This window comes from Callithrix jacchus, chromosome 5 (genome assembly GCF_049354715.1).
Source record: "Callithrix jacchus isolate 240 chromosome 5, calJac240_pri, whole genome shotgun sequence".
Lineage (NCBI taxonomy): Eukaryota > Metazoa > Chordata > Mammalia > Primates > Cebidae > Callithrix > Callithrix jacchus.
The window spans coordinates 109,118,879-109,136,228 of record NC_133506.1 but is presented as its reverse complement, the minus strand read 5'-3'; the positions used below and the strand labels follow the sequence as shown (position 1 = coordinate 109,136,228).

General features: G+C 43.0%; 1 long non-coding RNA gene across 1 annotated transcript in view; it reads right to left on the bottom strand.

Annotated features, from left to right (window-relative positions):
- Positions 1-2,317: 2,317 nt before the first annotated feature.
- The window catches only part of LOC128932151 (uncharacterized), a 51,221-nt gene continuing 36,188 nt past the window's right edge, over positions 2,318-17,350 (bottom strand). Inside the window, exons 3-4 of the long non-coding RNA XR_008481630.2 lie at positions 4,759-4,863; positions 2,318-3,848 (exon numbers count right to left, since the gene is read on the bottom strand). This is a non-coding gene — a long non-coding RNA (uncharacterized LOC128932151). The remainder of the gene's footprint in view (positions 3,849-4,758; positions 4,864-17,350) is intronic.

Below are 17,350 nucleotides of genomic sequence, written 5' to 3'. Positions count from 1 at the left end.
TTACAGGTGTGAGCCACCATGCCCAGCCTATATTCTTTTTTTAATTAAAAAAATTTTTTTTAGAGACAGAGTCTTTCTCTGTGACCCAGGCTGAAGGGCAGTGGCATGATCATAGCTCATTGCAGCCTTGGACTCCTGGGCTCAGGTGATCCTCTTGCTACAGCCTCCTGAGTAGCTGGGACCACAGGCATGCATCACTATGTCTGGCTAATTTTTTAAATTTTTGGTAGTGTCAGGATCTTGTGGCTGAATGCAGTGGCTCATCCCTGGAATCTCAGCAATTCTGGAGGTGACGTGGGCAGATCACTTGAGTTCAGGAATTCAAGACCAGCCTGGCCAACATGGTAATACCCTGTCTTTACTAAAAATACAAAAAAATTAGCCAGACATGGTGGTACAAGCCTGTAATCCCAGCTATTCAGAGGCTGAGGCAGGAGAATGGGTTGACCCTAGGAGGTGGAGATTGTGGTGAGCTGAGATTGAGCCACTGTGCTTCAGCCTGGGTGACAGAGTGAAATTCAGGCTCAGAAAAGAGAGAGAGAGAGAGAGAGAATGAATCTCGCTAGCTCAAGACCTTGCCCAGGCTAGCCTTGAACTCCTGGCTTCAAACAGTCCTCTTGCCTTGGCCTTCCAAAGTGATGGCACTACAAGCACAAGCCACCATACCCAGCCTATATTCATCTTTATACCAATGCAGTTGTAAAAATAACCCTTTTCTTTTTAATGCAAAAAGGGGCCCACAAAGTAAAAGGATTGCCTTTCTAAGGATTGCCATAAAATACAGAAGGTCCAGTTAAATTTGCATTTCAGATGAACAATGAATAACACCTTAGTATAAATATTTTGCAAAAATTGCATGGGGCATATTCATACTAAGAAAAAAATTGTTGTTTATCTAAAATTCAAATGAACTGGGCATCGTGTATTTTTTTATTTGCTAAATCTGGCAGTCCTGCAGGAAATCATAATGTGGCCCTAGCTGGCATGAACTACAGTTGCAGCCTTCTCTCTCGCATTCTTTAAGGTAAATGTTTAGGAAACAGACCCTGAGATGAGGATTTATGTGCAAGTAATTTTTTCTAAAGAGGTGCTTTCAGGGAGGACAAGTAGGAGAGTGAGGGAAGAGTCAGGGCAGTAATCCCAGCACTCTGGGAGGCCGAGGCAGGCAAATCATGAGGTCCAGAGATTGAGACCATCCTGACCAGCATGGCGAAATCCCATCTCTACTAAAAATAGAAAAATTAGCTGGGCGTGGTGGTGTGCACCTCTAAGCCTTGAACTTGGACCAGCTATGTTTCTGGCCTAGTGTAGATGACAGCTACTCAGTAGTCCCAGCTACTTGCGAGGCTGAGGCAGGAGAATTGCTTGAATCCAGGAGGTAGAGGTTGCAGTGAGCCAAGATCACACCACTGCCCTCCAGCTGGGTGACAGAGTGAGAGTCCATCTCAATTAAAAAAAAAAAAAAAAGGCATCTGTGCAGAGCATCGACACTGTCATCTACACTAGGCCAGCAATGTGGCTGGTCCAAGTTCAAGGCTTAGAGAGAATAACCACCCTGCCCCTGTTGCTAACTTTCATTTGGTTTTACCCCCTAACCTATACATAAGCAGTGCAAAGGAGAATAATGAAATCAAGCATATATAATGGCATGAAAGAAGGCAGCTCCCTCATGCTGATCTGTACCTCACAATGGGGTGTCAGTACCTCACAGAGGCCTGGGCCTCACAGAGAAGCCTGGACCTCACAGAAGCCAGCCTGAAGTTGGCAATCTCAGCAGCTTACACAAGGGAAGGGATTTGTTACTTCAGAGGAGCAGCCTTGCTATATTTTATACCTTTTTGTTGTTGTCCAAGAGAGGCCTGCACCTCACAGAGGCACAGACCTCAGGATCTGCCTTATCATGGAAATGATTTCTTACTTCCGCCCCTCTGTGCTTTAACCCTTACTGCACCATCAAGGTTATCCCACAGCTCTCTAGGCTGATCGCAGCCCTGCCTTGTCACCAGCACAGGCAAGAGAGGGCATTTTGATGAGCCATGAGAGGTAAGAATTTGACATTCAGACTGCCCTCTCCACTGGGGTGCTTTGTCCTACCTCCACACCCAACAGAAACACATACCTTTCTGGGTACCTCAACACACCTCTGTTGCTGATGACTTATGCTGTAAATATTCACATGTACATCTGCTCCCTGGATACCTGTGACTTCTGCGCTGGAGGGATTGTGTTTTATTCATTTGCTTTTCCCCAGCACCTAGCCCATAGTCCCTCAAATGTTTGCTGTATGAATACATGAATGAATGAATCAATCAATCAACCAATGAATATAGGAATTTAACCTGTGGCTTTGCACAAGTAAGCATGGCACCACAACTGGCCGGCACTGAGTTACTGCAGGTAAAGTGGGTACGTGCAAGTAGAGGCACCAAAAAATTAGTAGGAAACTGGAAAACAAGAGTCTTGTATCCAATGGCATCCAGCTTCATCCTAGTGAAGCAAGGTGGGTATTAGCAGCCCCACCTGCTGGAGATGTCTTCTATGTGCCTGGGTCCCAGACTGAGGCCTTTCCCGAATCCGCACTGCAGTGTCCCATCTGATGGCTTTATTTCTACCTCCATTTCCAGGAATGGGAGCCTGGTCCTAGTCCACCTCCATTTCCTGTTTAGGGCCCAGCCTTTGCCCAACTCCTCATCAACCCCTTTCTTCTGGAGGCTTCCCGTGGCTTCCCTGCATCAGCTCTAAAACATCCACTTGGTGTGAAAAGCATCAGGCAATCTCTTGGCCAAATCGGACCCCTGTGGCCTCGGACACCAGCCTCAATCAGATGTACATTCAAAATGTCTCCTGCCTCTCTTTCCCCAAAGCCCACTGGGCAGCCTAATCCCACAGCCAGAGGCGGGTGGGGGAGGCGAGGGCCCGATGCTGGAGTAGACATTTCTGGGTTTGTATCTTGGCTCTGACACTGACCAGCTGAGTGGTCTTGGGGAAGTTATTTCATCTCTGTTTCCTCATCTGTCAACTTATAATACAATCTCATCGGGAAGAGAGAATTAAGTGAGATCTCAGCAGATACACAAAAGCATTATCAATTCTTTTCCCTTATGTTCTTCGGCCCCTACCTCTTCCTAAATTTCTCCTTCTCCTCTTATCTTTGAAATGCAGGATTCAAAGTGCCTTGCAAGGCTGAGAAAAAGCCAGAGAGGCATCCTCTTGGCTGCAGAGTCTGACTCCACAGCCAAGCCTTTCTGAGTGGCCGCTCTCTTGTATGCTGGGGAAGGGAGGGTGACATTAACCAAAAGGACCCAGCAGCAGACAAGGAAAAACAAAGCACAAGACAAGCACACGGAGCGCACAAGTTGCTGAAGAGGGCACAGACGGCACAGCACATTCTGCCCAAGCTGGAGAGACAAACATGATTAGGAAGAGGCAGAATGGAATATACTCCTGACGTCAGTGGGCAAGAGCGGATGAAGCAATAAAGGGAAAATGATGTAAAGGAAAACTGGAATTTCATTTTCACGGTTGGTTCTTAATTACTCAGGCTTGGTGGGAAGTTACACTCGTACCGAATGTAATACCCAGAGTACATGGCCGCTCCTCTCTTCCTGGAAACAAAGTGATGGTTGCCGTTCACTTTCCGATCTGTTCAGCAAGTCCCTGGTGGGATCCTTCAGAAAGAGAGGTGCTCTGTGAAAGGGCAACATCCATTATGCTGCTACAGTTTCCTGCCCTTTCCACTTGCCTCTACTTCTGTCTCCTTCTCTTGCCTTTTACCACAGCCAAGTATGTAGAAAGACTGAGATTCAGTGATGATTGTCCTCAATTTCCAGTTTAATTCAGATTGTTTTCTGTGAGGAAAAAAAAAAAATCTCAAGGTTGATCTTTCTTTCTTTCTTTCTTTCTTTTGAAACAGTCTCACTCTGTTGCCCAGGCTGGAGCTTACTGGCGTGATCTCAGCTCACTGCAATCTTTGCTTCCGGGGTTCAAGTGATTCTCCTGCCTCAGCCTCCCGAATAGTTGGGATTATAGGCCCCCGCTACCATGCTCACTTATTTTTATATTTTTAGTAGAGGTGGAGTTTCACCGTGTTGGCCAGGCTGGTCTCGAACTCCTGACTCCAAGTGATCTGCCCGCCTTGGCCTCCCAAAGTGCCAGGATTACAGGCATGAACCTCCGCGCCTGGTTCCCAGGTTGATCTTTCAGGAAGGATCATTTAGTTACTTTTTGTGTTGTTTATTCCCCGATACCACCTCTAATAGGTTAATCACAAGAGGGGATGCAGGAGGAGTTAAGATGAGCTACTCAGTCCACATAGTCCGGCAAGAGACTCACGATGTAGACAAATGATCCCAAAACAAGACATACTAAAGCTGCCACAAAGGGCTGTTCAACGTGCTATGGGAACACCAAGAAACAAGTGACTGACAGTCGCAAAAGAAACTGCTTGAATTGTCGTAAAGGATGAACTCCTTTGCTCAGATTTACGGATGGTCAGGAAACATTCCAAATGGAGAGAGCAGTTCAGCAAAGGCTCAGATGCGTGGATTGGCCTAACTTATTGGACAATTTGGTTTGGCTAGAATACCGGGTATTTGGGGAAATAGCAAGAGCTGGAGCTACATAGGTTAGCTGAAACCTGATTACTGCATTCACAAATATTTATTGAGCACCTGCTATGCACCAGGGACCGTTCTCTCTGCTTGGGACAGAATAGTCCTGGAGAGTACCATGGGCCCTGCCCTCTCAGGGCACACTCACGATGAGGCCTGCACAGGGAGAGGAGCCACTGGGTGCCAAATCAGGAAGTGTCTTCCAACACTGTGCAAGGGAATGCGAACTTTCTGCAGTAGGAGCTCAGGGACCCTTGAAAGATTTTAAAGAAAGGAACGTCATGCTCATTTTGACACTGTAGAGAGTTCATGGAAGATGAGTAAAACTGGCAACAGAGGACCAGTGAGGAGGCTACTGTGAAAATCTAAGTGGCGTATGACAAAAAACAGCTAAGCAGGAGAGGTTTATCAGGAAGCGATCTGGACAGACAACCATAACATAACAGCAAAATGACAGGGGCTCTCAAGCAAAGACCCCTCTTTTAAAAATAATTAAATACACATAAAATATACCCTTTAACCAGTCTTTCAGTGTATAAAGCAGTTACATTTGGTACATTCAGAGTTGTACAACTATCACCGCTATCTTGTTCCAGAATATTTTCATTACCCTGAAAGGAAACTCCGTACTTATGAAGCAGTCGCTCCCTATTCCCCTCTCCCTCACCCGCTAGCAATCATCAGGCTGCTTTCTGTTTCTATAGATTTGCCTACTCTGAATACTTCATATAATTAGAATTATACAATATGGGGGGCCTTTTGTGTCTGGATTCTTTCACTGAGGATAATGTTTGCAAGATTCATCTGTGTTGTAGCACAAATCAGTTACTTCATTCCTTTTTATGGCTGAATAATATTCCATTGTATGGATATACCATATTTCATTTATCCATTCTTCAGTTGATAAACATTCAGACTGTTTCTGCCTTTTGACTATTGTTAACAGTCTGTGCTACTGTGAACATTCATGTACAAGTTTTTGCTTAAACAGCTGTTTTCAATTCTTTAAGGTATATGCCCAGGAGTAAAATTGCTGAGACTCTTCTTTTTAATTTAAATCTTTTCCCTCCCAGGAAAATTCATTTTTTTGGAAAACTTATACAAATGTTTTGTTCACTTGCTGTGGGGTTATGAATGATAGGGGAGATATTTATTTCAGTTTGTGATTTCACTGGGATCAGTTTCAACCCTCAGCTTTTGCTCAGGGCCTGGCTGACTCTGATCTGCAAGAAGTGATCTCCAGCTGGGGCCTGAGTTTGTTGAAGTGGCCACAGAAGCAGATTGGCATGGACTCCTTGATCTAGAGACATATGGTCAAATTTCTTGACCAAAATAGAGTCCATAATGTCTGTCCTGATTTCCTGTCTGGGTTATTCAAGGAAAGCCTGAGGGGACCAGTGTTGATAATTAGAGACTCTCAGCTTCTGACCTCAGCACCTGCTTCAGGATTTCAGATGATTATCATTCCACGGCCATTTGGAGGACAAACTTCATTAGGCATAGTATGGTCTTCTAGAATGACTAAATGAAGTTTAGAGATACCTTAGCCATTTTGCATTTACGTGTGAGTTGGGGGGATGATAAATGCTGTCTGAATTTTTCTAGCTGTACTGATGTGGCCTAGTGGAAATAACATCTCCTCTGGCCCTGACAAAGCTGAATTTGAATTATGTCACTTAGTAACTATATGACCTTGGGCAAGGTATTTAAACTCTCTGAGCCTAACATCCCTCATTTATAAAATAAAAGCAATAATAACATCTGTAGATGGATGTCTTGATTTTGGCTGAGGCCCCAAAATACTGAGAAAAAAAACTAAGTGGCAAGCTTTCTCCTTTTGCAAAAGATAATTTACTAGAATACGTTTGCAAGACTTACAGAGAGGCATCCTGGAACCAGTTCTGTGACCTGTAGCTCTGTCTGCCTCAAAGGTATGACCCAGGCTGAAGTCGTAAAGTCCAGAAGTTGACATTAGATTTCTTGGAAAGAGTTGTCAGTGAGATAGGAGTTTTATTCTTTCCTTGGGGGAGAGCTAAGAAATGTTTTCCTTTCACTACAAATTTAGTGAGAAAGCTCCAAAGAAACCCTAATTCCTAAAATTAGGAATAAGATAAGGATGTTTGCTTCACTACTCCTATCTAACATTTTATTGAAGGTTGCAGCCAGTGCAATAAGGCAAGAAAAAAGAAGTAAAAGGCATATGCATTGTAAAAGAAGAAATACAACTATTTCTATTCAAGGATGACATAATTTTCTACACAGAAAATCTCAGAGAATCTGCAAAGAAAGCTATGCGAGCCAATAAATGAGATTAGTAAGATTGCAAGATACCAGGTCTAAAACCAAAAATCAATTGTATTTTTATATACTGATAATTAATGGGGAACTAATTTTTTTTAAAGTATTTTCTTAACAATAACATCCAAAGACCTGAGATATTTAGTTATAAATATAATACAATATGTATAAAATCTAGATGTTGAAAGCTATAAAACACTGATGAAATAACAGAGAACCTAAATAAGGTGATGGTCAGACTGGAAGACTCAGAATTGTCAAGATGGCAATTCTTCTCAAAATTAACTATTGATTCCATTCCATTGCAATTCCAACGCAGCAGGATTTTTTTTGTAGCAATAGACAAGTTGATTCTAAAATTTATATGGAAAGGCAAAGGAATAATTTTGAAAAAGGTCAAAATTTGAGGACTCACACTATCTGATTTAAAGGCTTACTCTAAACCTAGATTAACCAAGAGAATGTGACATTGTCAAAACAAAATACACAGATCAAAGAAATCAAATAGAAGTCCAGAAACAGACATATATATATATAATCAATTGATTTTCAACAAAGATATAGGCAAGTCAATGGAGAAAGAATAGTTTTACAACAAATGGTGCTAAAACAACTAGACATCTATATGCAAAAGTGAACCTTGTTCTATTTGTTGCACCATGTACAAAAATTAACTCAGTGGGTTATAAACTTTCATGTAAAGCCCAATATGTAAAACCTTTAGAAGAAAATGTAGGAGAAAATCATTGTGATCTTGGGTTAGGCAGATTCTGTAGTTACAAAACTGAAAGCATGATTCATAAAAGATAAGATTGCTATGTTAGACTACATCAGAGTTGAAAACCTCTGCTCTTTAAAAGGCACTGTTACGAGAATGAATAGACAAACTATGGACTGGGAGAAGATATTTGCAGAACACTTATCTGCATATATAAAACTCTCAGCCAGGTGTGGTGGCTCACCCCTGTAATCTCAGCAGTTTGAGAGGCTGAGGTGGGCAGATCACAAGGTCAGGAGATGGAGACCATCCTGGCTAACACAGTGAAATCCCGTCTCTACTAAAAATACGAAAAAATTAGCCAGGTGTAGTGACGCGCATCTGTAGTCCCAGCTACTTGGGAGGCTGAGGCAGGAGAATTGCTTAAACCTGGGAGGCGGAGGTTGCAGTGAGCCAGGAACGTGCCACTGCACTCCCGCCTGGGTGACAGAGCGAGATTCTGTCAAAAAAAAAAAAAAAAACCTCTCAAAACTCATTAATTAAAAAAACATAATTACATAATTTAAAAGTAGGCAAATATTTGAACTGATGCTTTATCAAAGATAATATATGGATAGCAAATAAATAGATAAAGACATGCTCAATGTCATTAGTTATTAGGGAAATGCACATTAAAACTATAAGATATAGCTCTACATTTATTAGATTGGCTAAAATAAAAAAGTTCAGCAATACTAAGTGCTGGAAAAGATGTGAGACAGCAGGAACTTTCACATTGTGCTGGTGGATGCAAAATGGTACAGCTACAGCTGCTGTGGAAGACAGTTTGGCAGTTTCTTATGATACTATCCAGCAATCGTTTTTTTTTTTTGAGACAGATCCTCACTCTGTCACCCAGGCTAGAGTGCAGTGGTACAACCTCAGCTCACTGCAACCACCACCTCCTGGGTTCAAGTGATTCTCATGCCTCAGCCTCCTAAGTAGCTGAGACTACAGGTGCACACCACCATGCCTGGCTAATTTTTGTATTTTCAGTAGAGACAGGGTTTCACCATGCTGGCTAGAGTGATCTCAAAATCCTGGCCTCAAGTGACCCACCCGCCTCAGCTTCCCAAAGTGCTGGGAGGGCTGCACCTGGCCATTATCCAGCAATCCTACTATCTCATTCCTAGGTATTTACCCAAGTGAAATGAAAACTTGTGTTCACACAGAAACCTATAAAATGATTTTTTATAGTGGCTTTATTCATAATCGTCAAAAACCAGAAACAACCCAAAATCCCATCAATTAATGAACAGATAAGCAAACTATGGTACATCCATACAAGGCAGTACACCTGAGCAATAAAAAGGAGCGAATGACTAATCCTGACAACATGGGTGAATCGCAAAAGTGTTATGTTAAGTGCAAGAAGTCAGTCTCAAAGGCTGCATGTTGAATGAATCCATTTATATAATATTCTGGAAAAGGCTAACCTTTAGGGACAAATAAGAGAACAGTGGCTGCCAGGGCCTAGGAAGAGGGAAGCAGCTGATTACAAAGAGAGGCGAAGAAATACCAGGCAAGGATGAAACTATTCTGTATCTTGATGGTGTAGGTGGTTGTATTACTGTATTTATTTTTCAAAGCTCATAGAACTGTATATTAATAAGGCGAATTTTACCGTATGTGAAATGTGCATCAATTAAAATAAGCATAGTTGAACGTAAAAGAAAAAAAGAGATGGGCATTGGAGGGTTGACAATGAAAAGGCCAAACACTGGGAATTATTACAGATTTCTTTGGAGAGAATTGTGGTATGATGGGAGTCCCATTCTCCTCTCGGGAGAAAGGAGGGCATGGTTTTTCCTCAGCTCAAGCCTAATGAGAGAAGCACTGAATAGACCACTCACTAAGTGAGTTCAATATGTGCCCTATGTGATGGGGAGAAGAGAGGGGTTGGAACCGTAGCTCAAGCTTGGAAGAGAAGGAAAAGTCTTTAGTGAAGGAGAGGCTGGCTGCACCCCACTGTGGCAGCAGAAATCACTGTGTTTGAGCCATCGTTGCACTACTACAAAGGTCAAAATATGCTCTTCCAAATAACTCAGGAAAGGTGGGGTTGCTTTAAAGGAACCCTGCCCATTGAAATTCTTGCATGGGGCAAGGAGATTTCAGCAGAAAAAGGTGGAGGGCATGCTGTCCAGTGCCTGACTGAAGCGGAGGGAGATGGTAGCAGTTAGCCTGGGAGACCTACTACTACCTGGGTCAAAGGATGCAGTTGTAGGGCCCAGGATCCCATGCTAGCCCTGAGAGAAGAGTCAGCTCTAGGTACCTGACTCAGCCAGTACCACGGTCAGCCCAGACTCTTCCTGCACTGCTCCCATCCCCCATAAACCCAGGGGAGCCAAAGAGAGCCAGGCAAGAAGGGTGGAGGTCCCAGGAGGCACCCCCAAGGGTGAGCCATCAGGCAAACCTCCTATGGATTTCTGGAAGCTCCAGTCCAGGGAATCAGTTTCCAAAACTCAGTTAAAAGGAAGATGAAATATAATGAAAGTCATTATTTTTTTCCTTTAGATAAATATGAATTATTCACCAAAGATCTAAATTCTGATTTATTACAGCTTGAAATTTATCAAGGAGAAAAAGTGGTGGGTTTTTTTCCCCCTTTTTGTCTCCATCTCTGGAGGGGAAATATGACCTCACCATGCTCAGCAGTACAAACACTAAGTGTGATGGTCACCTTTAATCATGGAAGAGGGTGAACCGCCTATGGGCCAGGGTGCTAAACAGTGTGGTTATTTACATACTTCTGGAGTTGGTAGTGAATGCTAATGCTCTCATGACTCTGCTGCCTGAACATGGGAATTGTCCTCTCCAATAGAGAAAAAATATATATACCCTTTGTGATGATCTTAATGCCAGCTGTTACATTCCTTTCAATGGATGTTGGTGGTCTAATTAACTTACCTGCTGATTCTGAAGTCTGACCTTCACAAGACCGTGAGGTAGTAAAGTTCTTTCTGACCTGCTTGGGGAGGGGTAAGGATGAGATTGTCCTGTGACCAAGGAGTGAAACCCAAGCATGGTTTGATGGAGCCCATGGCTCGGTTGAGGTCCCGTGTATGTTATTCCTTTTGCTCCAAGGGTTGCATTACCCCCTCATGACAAGTCACTCTTGGAGGTGTCTGGGGCATCATGAGCCCAGCCGAAACAGGTGGCTACAGCCCTCAGAGAGAGAGGGCCCTCCAGTGTCTGAGCTCACTCCACTGAGAAGACTGCAACAGTGCTTTGTTAACCTGGGGAGTGATGTCAGATTTAATTTTGCTGTCAAGGGCTTTGTAAACCTCAGATGAAATGTATTCCAGAAACTAAATAACTCTTGCTGCTGTTTTTATCCCTGAGATCAGGTCTTTTGTGATAATCTTTCATGACACTGGGTAGCGCTGCCCAACCCCCCAGTGAAGGATGACTGGTTTGGCCTGTGTCAGCATGAAGGTAATCCATGACTCTCTCTTAGTGTACATATATCTCTCCTGAGATTTAGCTTCAGACCTAGGATGGGAAAGGCAAGAAAGTGAAAAACATCTCACTTCACACATATGCTGAGTACATTTAAGTGCACCCTAACTACCCACATCTACTGTATTATTTTAATTTAATTTTATTTATTATTATTATTTTTAGAAATGAGATCTTGCTCTGTCATGTAGGCTGGAGTACAGTGGTACTATCCTAGCCCACTGCAGTCTCAAACTCCTGGGCTCAAGTGATCCTCCTGCTTCAGCCTCCTGCTTCAGCCTCCTGAGTAGCTGAAGCAACAGTCGTGACCACCATGCCTGGTTGATTATTTTTTTTTTGTAGAGATGGAGTCTTGCTATGTTGCCCAGGCTGGCCTTGAATTCCTGGGCTTAAGTGATCCTCCTCCCTCGGCCTCCCAAAGTGCTGGAATTACTGGTGTGAGCCACTGTGCCTGGCCCCTCCACATTTGTTTCAGCCCTCATCACTCACCTGGTGCACCTACTGGGTTAGGTGCCTAAACCCTTGTGTTAGCTAGGACTCGTTTTTACAAGTGTGAGAAGCCAAGTTGAGGCTTATGTAACTGAAAAGACCACACAGTGAGAAAGCTTCAGTCATGGCTAGATCCAAGGGTTCAAATCATGGCATCAGGACACAGTCTCCAATTTTCCTCATTCTGCTTCTGGTTGGTATCATTCTCTGTAACAGATGATCCTCCCAAATCTCCAAGATTACTTTATTTCTATAGCCAGTGGTTCGATTCAAGTGCTAAGGCAGCTCACTTTCCCCAAAAGGGACAAAAAACAAAAAACAAAACAAAAAAACCACACACACACACACACACACACACACACACACACACACACACACACACACACACAAACCTCTTCAGACTTAAATACTATTGGTCTCTTATGAGTCACATGCTCATGTCTGAGCCAATCAGCACATCCAGGAGCTTAAGTGGCTGGGGTCAACCTCTCAGTCCTCGGACTAGGTGTGGGTAGTCAGTTCCAGCTAAACTAAAGGGACCGAATGTGAGAAGGGTGGTTCCCCGAAGGAAAATCCAGGTTTTGTCATTAAAAGGAAGGGAGTGAATGCTGGACAGAAAATCACAATTATTAAGAGCAAATCTTGGCTCTGCTTGTCTGAGCTCTGTAAGCCTGGGCAAGTTATTAAATGTTGCTGTGCTCAATTTCCTTTTTTTTAATTTTTAATTTTTGAGGCAGGGTCTCACTCTGTTGCCAGGGCTGGAGCACAATGGCACAATCACAGCTCACTGCAGCCTCAACCTCTTGGACTCGGGTGATCCTCTCACCTCAGCCTCCTGAGTATCTGGGATTACAGATGTGTACCACCACACTGGGCTAATTTTTTTTGTTTTTGTAGAGACATGGTCTCACGACGTTGTCCAGGCTGGTCTCGAACTTCTGGGCTTAAGTTATCTGCCTGTCTTGGCCTCCCAAAGTGCTGGGATTATGGGTGTGAGCCACCATGCCTGGCCAATTTCCTTGTTTTTAAAATCAGGGAAATAGTAGTTCATAAGATTAAATGAGGTGATTGATGTAAAGTGCTTAATGCAAACAGTAAACACTCAGTTAATTGTCATATGTTACAATAATAACATTAGCTATTGTTCTTATTATGAAAGCTCCCTGATAGATAATAAACTAATCTAATAAATGGAAGAAATCGCTATATTTCTGGTGTCTAGTATAATGCCCAACACATAGGAAATATGCAATAAATGGCTGTGGAATGGATTGATAAGGACACTCAAAACCTTGAAATCATCAAGTTATCTCTCACTATAAAGAAACAATATAGAGAATTTAGGTTCATTTTCTTTTGTTATTTTGAAATATGTCAGAAATTCAGATGAATGAATGAAACATGTAACTACATCCTAAAGAATAATAACGAGGTGAGACCCAAGTGACTACCAACCAGAGATTTGCAGAGGGGTCTTCACAAATCGTTGAAAAAGTAACCAATAGAAACAGATGTGTAAATAACAAATGATCGAATTAGCAGATGAGGACGTTAAACAGTAATTATGTTAGCCCCCCTTATTCATAGGGGATAAGTTCCAAGACCAAAGTGGATGCCTGAAATCACGGATAGTATCAAGCAAAGGCAGATACTTGTTGATTTTGTTTTTGAGAGCATGTGTGTTCTCTGCTATGTACACTACACCTGGTTATATCACATGCCCTTCAGTATTGCACCATAACAACAGAACTATCTGTCCTTCCGTGTTTTTTTTTTTTTTTTTTTTTTTTTTGAGACTGAGTTTCGCTCTTTTCACCCAGGCTGGAGTGCAATGGCGTGATCTCGGCTCACCGCAACCTCCGCCTCCTGGCTTCAGGCAATTCTCCTGCCTCAGCCTCCTGAGTAGCTGGGATTACAGGCACGTGCCACCATGCCCAGCTAATTTTTTTTGTATTTTTAGTAGAGACGGGGTTTCACCATGTTGACTGGGATGGCCTTGATCTTGTGACCTCGTGATCCACCCGCCTCGGCCTCCCAAAGTGCTGGGATTACAGGCTTGGGCCACCGCGCCAGGCCTTTTTTTTTTGAGATGGAGTTTTGCTGTTGTTACCCAGACTGGAGTGCAATGGCGCGATCTCGGCTCACTGCAACCTCTGCCTTCTGGGTTCAAGCAATTCTCCTGCCTCAGCCTCCCGAATAGCTGGGAATACAGGCACGGGCCACCATGCCCAGCTAATTTTTGTATTTTTAGTAGAGCCAGGGTTTCACTTTGTTGACCAGGATGGTCTGGATCTCTTGACCTTGTGATCCACCCGCCTCGGCCTCCCAAAGTGCTGGGATTATAGGTGTGAGCCACCGCGCCCAGCCTTGTCCTTCCATGTTTTATGCCCTGGTGCTTCTTTGCATTTTTATGAGTGTAGGTTCTATTGCACATCTTCTCCCAGAAAAGCCAGGTTTCATTGCGTTGGAGGGTGTCCTTTCTCCTTGATGACTTTTTCAACTTTGCCAGAAATGTGGCAGCAACGTCTTCATTGGCAGATGCAGCCTCTCTAGTAATATTTATATTTTTCAGTCCAAACCTATTCCTGGATCTGTTTAACCATCCCTCACTTGCAGTAAATGGCTTGGTGTCACTCATTTCAGGGGATCTCTTGCTGAAGTCTTTGTGTGAACTCAATGCTTTCTGCTGCAACATGTTACCATCAATCAGAACATGTTTCTGTTCATGTCTTCCTCCCACAAATTTAATTCCTTTTCATCTTTTTTTTTTTTTGAAACGGAGTTTCGCTCTTGTTACCCAGGCTGGAGTGCAATGGCGCAATCTCGGCTCACTGCAACTTCCGCCTCCTGGGTTCAAGCCATTCTCCTGCCTCAGCCTCCTGAGTAGCTGGGATTACAGGCACGCACCACCATGCCCAGCTAATTTTTTGTATTTTTAATAGAGATGGGGTTTCACCATGTTGACCAGAATGGTCTCCATCTCTTGACCTCGTGATCCACCCGCCTCAGCCTCCCAAAGTGCTGGGATTACAGGCTTGAGCCACCGCACCCGGCCAATTCCTTTTCATCTTAACTAAGCACTTCCCATGCACTATGGCCATAACTTTTGTAATGTGAGGTGCAACAGCAAAACTAGCATGAATCTCTTTTTCCTTCTTCACAATTTCATGGATAGAAGATTCATTCTTACCGTAGGTCTTAGCAACCTCAGCATAAAATTTTTTTCTTCCCTTATTAAGTCAAGAACTTTCATCTTTTTTGCTCAAAGGAAGCACTTTATACTTCTCTTTGGCATATTTGAATTGCTAGCAGCACTCCTCTTGCACTTTGGGGCCATTATTAAGTAAAATAAGAGTTCCTTGAACATGAGAACTGCCACACCTATACCTGACAGTGGATCTGATAACCGAGCAGGCTACTAAGTGACAGGCAGGGTGGGTAGTGTAGATGGCATGGATACGCTGGACAAAGCAATGATTCACGTCCTGGCCGGGACAGAGCAGGGTGGTGTGAGATTTTATCACACTACTCAGAATAGCGTGTACCTTAAAATTTATGAATTGTTTATTTCTGGGATTTTCCATTTAATATTTTAGAACTGCAAGAGATCATGAGTAACTGAAACCATGGAAAATGGAACTCTGGATGAGGGAAGACTACTGTATAAATTTGCTCCAGACATTAAAAAATGTGGAGGAGAACATGAGCATAATGGGGAGAGAATGGGAGGTATAAAGACCCCATCTCTGAAACAATTTAAAAAATAAAAATAGATGTAAAGCAACCAAATGGAACTTTTAAAAATATAAATTTTAAACATCTGAAATGAGAAATATATTGAATGGCTGGTCTGGCATGCAAGGAGCTTAGAAATCAGCACTCCATCCTAGACAGCAAGTAAAAGCTTTACAAATTGAAAAATCAAGTCTTCTAGATCTGTCAAAGAAGTAATGTCCTAAGGCAAACTGCTATCCCCAAAATTAGAGAGACAGACAAACAGATACAGAGAATCACAACCTACCAGAGCAGAAACCATCAGGAGCCAGCACTAGGGTAGGAAAAACTAAATTGTAATTGACAAATTCTTGGAGGGTCAGTATGGACAGATCTGAAAGTTAAAAACTCCAGGGGACCCAGTGATAGAGGAACCCCCCCTGCTTTTGTAGCTTTATCTGCAGGAATACCACCCAGACCTCATAGTCAATATTGGACAAAAACTGTCTCAAGCTTCTGGCAGGAGAAGGAGAAAGGAACCATGTTGAAATGTGCCGGCGTGCACGCGCGTGTGTGTATGTTTTGTTCCTTTCAGATCCAGACCTACAGAATGTTCTGTTTTTCCTAACAAGGCCTACCCTTAGAAGTAACTATTTTACTAGAGCCTAACCTGCTGGGATGTGTCAGAGCTGAACCTACCTGGAGAAAGGAAAACACCCAACTCCAGCTTCCTTTAGCTTTCTACATGGCAGAAGGGAAATACCCAATTCCAGCCCCATCTAGCCATTTTGTCCCACATAAGGAGTGGAGGTTGGGGACATCTGAGAAACAATGGTGAAATTCACAGTCCAGGGGTAAAGGCTCACCAAAAGACAAAGCCCTAATTATAAAATTATAGAAGTGTTCCCCTCCTTCCCCCCTACCGTACTTCTATATTACTTTTAAAATATTTTATTTTATTTTTTAATTTTAGTTAGGGTCTTGCTCTGTCACCCAGGATAGAGTACAGTGGTGTAATCATAGGTCATTGCAATCTTGAACTCCTGGGCTCAAGGGATCCTCCTGCCTCAGCCTCCCAAGTAGTAGGACTACAGGTGCATGCCACCATGCCTAATTTTAAATTTTTTTGTAGAAACAGGGTCTTGCTATGTTGCCCAGCTGAGTCTCCAATTTCTGACCTCAAGCAATCCTCCCACCTCAGCCTCCCAAAACACTGGGATTAAAGTGTGAGCCACCATGCTCGGCTCACCTCTATATTGCTAAACGCCTATTTAGTGCAGTTTCTTTTACCCAGTACACCTTCCAACAAAAAAAATTACAAGGCACAGTATGCTGGGCATGGTGGCTCATGCCTGGAATGCCAGTACTTTGGAAGGCCAAGGTGGGTGGATCACTTGAGGTCAAAAATTAGCTGGGTGAGGTGTGTGCACCTGTAGTCCCAGCTACTTGGGAGGCTGAAGTAAAAGGACCACTTGAACCCAGGAGTTGGAGGTTGCAGTGAGCCAAGATTGTGCCACTGCACTTCAGCCTAAGTGACAGAGACCCTGTCTCAAAACAAGCAAAACAAAACAACAGTAATAAGGCATACTAAAAGACAAAAAACAAACAAACAAAAAACCCATCCTTTGAAGAGACTAAACAAGCATCAGAACCAGAATCAGATATGGCGGGAACACTGAAATTATCACACAAATAATTTTTTTAAATGATGATGAATATGCTGAGGGCTTTAATGAAAAAAGACAACATTAAAGAACAAACGAATAATGTAAGCAGAGAAATGAACATTCTAAGACAGAATTAAGAAAAAGTGTTAGAGATCAAAGAACTGTAACAGAAATGAAGGATGATTTTGGTGAACTCACTACGGCTAAACACGTGGCTAAAGAATGATTCTCTGCGCTTGAAGACATGACAATAGGAACTTCCAAAAGGGAAAAGCAAAGAGAAAAAAGACAAAACCACAATGGAATATCCGTGATGAGCTGTGGGACCACTAAAAAGAGGAGTAACATACATAATG